This window comes from Lolium rigidum, chromosome 3 (assembly GCF_022539505.1).
Source record: "Lolium rigidum isolate FL_2022 chromosome 3, APGP_CSIRO_Lrig_0.1, whole genome shotgun sequence".
NCBI lineage: Eukaryota > Viridiplantae > Streptophyta > Magnoliopsida > Poales > Poaceae > Lolium > Lolium rigidum.
Window position 1 is genome coordinate 385,506,519 of NC_061510.1, and position 6,000 is coordinate 385,512,518.

The following is a 6,000-nucleotide window of genomic DNA, read 5'->3' on the forward strand; positions in this document are numbered from 1 at the left end:
TATATTCCAGTCACGATCTCTCATCCAATCTAGCTATGTTTGATGACATTATCGATGTACTCAGCCCGGTCCACGAACCACAGAGTACTTCAGTTCAGATACATGCAGGATAAAATGCACACTTTTCTTTGGAATGCGATGCATAGGGAAAATATTAACTAGACAGTAGACAATAAACGGTAGTAGGAGTGCAAGCAGGATGGATTGATCCAATACCATTGAGCAGGCTGTATTGATCCAGTTCCATTGCCGCCGTCAGAACTCAGAAACCGTCCTTGTCTATTCAGAATTTGAGACGCAGCATTCTTCTTGGAGCAGGGAAAGTTGGGATTGGCGTCGGTGCTCGGAACCACATCGCGGTGAGTGCTTGCAGCGAGCCCATGCCACTACAGGAATCTGGGGATATGCCGACGGCCGCCGGCCCTCGGCGTAGCACAGGGTGGCCCTCGGCACACGGTACGCCGACGGTGCCCCTCGGCGTAGCTCCTCGGGGAAGGTCGGCCTCGGCAGAGCACAGGCGCCCCTCGGCGTAGACGTCGCCGTCGGCGTAGCCGCAGAGGGCCGACGGCTGGCCCCACCCGTCGGCGTAGCGCCGCTCGGCGTAGCAGAGTGACCGGAGCCGTCCGTCTAACGGCCGTTTGTGCTACGCCGAGGGGCACACCGTCGGCATAGCGCACCACGTGGCGTGCCCGTGGCTTCCCTGGTGGCATCAACGCCGCCTCTACGCCGAGCGCCGCCCCGTCGGCATAGCGCGCCACGCGGCGTCTCCTGGTTCGCCTGGCGAGCGTCTACGCCGAGCGCCGCCCGTCGGCATAGCATGCCACGCGGCATCTCCTGGCTCGCCTGGCGCAAGCTACCCCGAGGGGTAAGCCGTCGGCGTAGCCAGGACCATTTGGTCCATGTCGACGCTACCCCGAGGGGGAAGCCGTCGGCGTAGCTTGGACCATTTGGTCATTTTTTTTTTGGTTTTTTTGCTGTTTTCCAGATTTGGCAGATAATAAAAGCACATAAAATTCACATAAAATTCACAGGATCTTCGCATGAAGTGCAAATACACATAACATGAAGTGCATACATAGTGTCATAGTGCATACATAGTGCCATAATGTGCATACATGGTGCCATAGTGTGCATACATGGTGGCATAGTGTCGATAAGATACATGGGACAACTAGAGGAGCTCGTCGCCGCTAAACACCGGCCCGGGCCGATTCCTTCCAGTAGAAGCTGCGGAAGAACCACCGGGAGAAGGACCGGGAGAAGTACCGGGAGAAGTACCGGGAGTAGCACCGGGAGAAGGACCACCATGATGAACCGGTGTCATCTCCCTCCCACCACCCTGGTTTCCGGAACATCCCGTTCCCTACACACATGTTCCCGAGATGTTAGCAATTTGCGAGGCAAAGGAAAGCCGTAGTATTTGGTTTGGCGAAGAACTTACCGCTGTTCTCCCATAGTACTCCGCAGCGAAATTTTCCTTCGATGGCATGTTTGGCGCCGGCCCCGGAAAGGGAGGCATCGGCCCTAAATCCACTGTCTCGTCCGGTTTGATTGGCCACCATCGACGCTCGCAAGATAGTTTACATGTCGGTCTTTGCGAAATGAAGCATCAAACTAGGGGAAAGTGGGACTTGTCATCATTTGCGAAAACAAAGGTTGGAACTTACATGTACATATGCCATGTACTCCATGAACTGCTCGCTGCTCGTCTGGTTGAAGGCCACCTCGATATTCTTGATGAGCGGCCACGTAGGCCGCCTCGAAGTCAGGCTACAATTTCACAAATTCATATCTCGTTAGCACTTAGCAATGTATGAACGAAAGTCGGAAAGAGGATGGAAATGAGAGAAACTTACGTCGTATGCGGGTTGCCGAGCCCGACGACGAGGCGGGAGAGGGGGGCTGTCCTTGGTGAGGCCCGCCTTGAGACGCGTGAAGGTCGTGGTGAGCTTATGCTTCACGGCCTTGTTCATCATGGCGAGACGGCCATGCGGCAACCCTCCGGACGACAGGACCAACGACTCCTCGTCGACCTCCACGCTCATGGGGTCATCCACCTCCGGGTGACGATGCCTCACCATCGCGCAAGTAGTTCTCGGCGTCCTCGGCGTAGGTGCCGAAGTACTCGGGGAGCGAGGGCCGAGGCTGCGAGAGATCGAGCTTCTTAAGCCGCATCTTGTTGTATATCTCGAGGTCAGAAATCTCCTCGTCGGGTCCTAACTCGGCCCTCTCGCATCGCGAAAGGAAATGTTGTGAGTACCAACTTTGAACCCGACGGAAAATAAAATGTATACATACCGTCTTCCCCTTGTAGCGCTCGTAGCTGAGGTTTCCCCACGAGTGTGTGCCACCGTCGCCTCGGTTCTCCGCGTTCCGCCTCGCCACGGCCGCAAAGTCCTCGTCCATCTTGAGCCACCTCGTCCTAACCATCTCCTCCCATGCCTCGGCATGCGGCTCGGCCCAATCGGGGATAACCTGAAAATGCAATACTCAACTCAATCTAATGCAATTGCAACTTAGTAGCAATGTACAATCTCATTGACATTTTACTCACCGACATGTAGTCCTCCACCGTCATCTCGTACTCGGCCTTAGCATTCTTACCGACAATGTCCGGCTTCGGACCCTCTCGCCTCTCGTGCCCGAAGTGACCCGCGGACGTGATCCTTTGGTTGTACCACACCTGCGGTGTCAACCTCTTACAAGTCGCCCGCAAAGTCCTGTTCGCGGCCGTCTCCTCAACCTCGGGCGCCACACGATAAAAACACTTCAATCATGCAAAAAAACAATTGTGAGAGTCATGAGTTAGAACATTGGGGTCATCAAATATGAACGAAGCTCGAGAAAATATGTCTTACCCAAAACTTTCTCATCACGGCCTCGGCAGCCGTCGGGAAGCCTACGCCGGGGGCACTCTCATAGTCCGTCCAAGTAGTGGCTAGCTTCTTCTCGCCAGCTGGGACGGTCCCGAGGGGATAGTACTTGCCCGGCCGTAACTTCCTAAGCAAAGCTCCAATCATGCTCGCTAGGCTGGCGCCCCTTGACCCCCGGAGGAAATGTCCAATTGCTGCACATGAAAATCAAACATTAGCACATGAAAATCAAACATTAGTACATGAAAATCGAAATTGCCAAATTAGTACACTTACTCAGGGCCAGCAGGAATAATAAGGGTCTTCGCCTCATGGGTCTTAGGCTCCTTCCTCTCGTCGGGGACTCTCGCTTCCCCACGAATCTTCAGTGGCTTTGGCCGCCCATCCTCCTCCGGAGTCTCAAACCCGCGGCTAGAGTCCTCCTCGGCTCTAGACTCCGTCTCCGCCTCCTCTGTAGACGGCCCCTCCAAAAAGAACCCGGAAGCAACGTCGCCTGAAGCCGAGGGTGGTGGCTCAAAGTCCGGTCCTCCCCAGCCACCTCCACCTCCACCTCCACCTCCACCTCCACCTCCAGCTCCACCTCCAGCTCCTCCCAAGCCACCTCCACCTCCAGCTCGACCTCCAGCTCCACCACCTCGTCCCCGTCCTCGTCCTCGTCCTCCTCCTCCTTCCGCGCCGTCCTCGTAACGCGGATTGCGACGCGGTTCCCTCCCACTCCTTCTAACATTGTTCTTGCGCTGTTGCATCTTCTTAAGCAAGCTCGACGAGTCCTCCTTGCCGCCGCTCATATTGTTCAATCACCTGCATTGAGAAAGAGAAAACAATTAAGAAGCATGTTGAAAAATATATAAATAGTAAGCATAAAGACACTAAACAATTAAGAAGCATGTTGAAAAAAATATAAATACTAAGCATAAAGACACTATGCAATTAAGAAGCATGTTGAAAAATATATAAATACTAAGCATAAAGACACTATGCAATTAAGAAGCATGTTGAAAAATATATAAATACTAAGCATAAAGACACTAAACAATTATTAAGCATGTTGAAAAATATATAAGAAGCATAAACACATAAAAGACCCTCACCAGCCGTCATCAATCTCATTGACAATCTCATTTTCTTTCTCCTTGTCACTATCACTATCACTATCTTTTGAGTAGTAAGTTGGAGCCCGATAGATGGGTGGAGGCTCATCATCGCTATCATCTTCCACTTGTAACTTCTCGAGCATATCTATGTCCTTTAGATCCACCATCGACTCACCACGAGGTTCTCGCATCGTTCTCGTTCCTGAGGTCCTCTTCAAGAACACATTCTAACTCAAAGTGCCCGAAGTCCTCTTCCTCTTGATAGAAAATTCCCTCATATGTTACGGGGTCAATGTTGTTGTAATCGTCCTCGGAGGGAATCGGTAGGTTACCATGTGGCGATACACGGAACACGACTTCCCGGCCGTTGAGTGCCGCTTTCTGGCATGGGTACGGCAAATAATAAACTTGCTTGGCTTGGTGAGCAACAATATAGACATCGGCTCCGGCATAGGTGGTGGAAGGCTTAACTTCTACTAACCCAATGGACTTGGTAACTCTCTGTCCACCTCTTGGGTCGAACCAATGACACTTGAACACAACGAGATTGAGTTGTTTGTTTGTACGATTGAAGGTTAGCTCGTATACATTCTCTAACCTCCCGTAGTAATCAAAGGTATCGGATCCTCTAGTGAAGACACCGGTATTTATCGTTTTTGGATTCGCCCGGCCCTTCCGGTGTGTCTCGTATGGAAGCGAAACCCATTCACGTCATACTTTTCATACTTCATGACGTCACGGTTACAACCTTGGGATACACATCTCAACTCATCTCGTCATCTCAACGTTTGCATCAGCTCCCTACAAGCACGGTTCAAATTTGTTGTGTGCATTAGTTACATGGAATAACGAGGGACAAGTCACATATTGGTAGGTAAGAGGGACATCTTAGACATTACTTTTTTCATGAACCAAGACACAAAGTTTATTTTTACTCCGGGAGCACCCTCTTTCGGTAGAGTGTCCAACTCCGCGCCCGTGGGATCCGTCGTTCGCCACCACTTGTTCATCCGTGAATTCGGCCGAAAGGATACAATAAGCATTAGACCGAGACCACGTAGGAGATCGAAACTAGGTACAAAGTAATTTGTACACCATGTTACCTAATGAAATCGTGACCGCCATCATCGTCGTCCCCCCCCACCACTTCCTTCATGTTCATAAGCACATAGAGCATTATGCAATCCTTCTCTTCCCTCTCCAATCTATATTTTTGTCCTTTACCAGCCTTGCCACCAGGACATTGGAATAGTTGAAGCTTGGGGTCATTCATGGGCACGTCGACATTGTAACGAGAGACCGGGTTATGCGAGTGGGAACTTCATCAGGATAGTACGTTGTTGCGGCATCTGCCATCTCCCGAAGGCACGTTGCCTCAGCTATGCATGCTTCAATCTTGGCTTTGTTTCCGGTTATCTTCCGAATATACTTGAACTCTCTCTCAATACAAAACTGCCACCGAAACTGCACTCGGGCCACCCAAGAGTGCCTCGTTTGCGAGGTGCACAATGAGATGTGCCATCGGAGTAAAGAAGCCTGGCGGAAAGATCATCTCCAAATTGCATAGCAACTCCGGCACTTGAACTTGCAGCTTCTCAATAACCATAGGACGGGAAGTGACACCTAGGTTACGCAACTTGACTTGGAAAATGAATCTAGTGACATAAATAAAATACGGAGAAGAAGTTCGAATTTTTGCTCACCCTCGGCGGTGGGAGAGAATCACGGACACGACGGAGCGGTCACGACGGGGCGGTCACGATGGGGCGGTCACGACGGGGCAGTCACGACGGGGCCTAGTTAAAACAACAATAAAATTAGTCAATGCAAAAAGTAAATAGCATATTTCTATTTCCAACTATATTTTGTTTTCCAACTATTTCTATTTCAACAACAAAATCATATTTCTATTTCCAACTATATTTTGTTTTCCAACTATTTCTATTTCAACAACAAAACGTAAAACAATAACAAAATCATATTTCTATTTCCAACTATATTTCGTTTTCCAACTATTTCTATTTCAACAACAA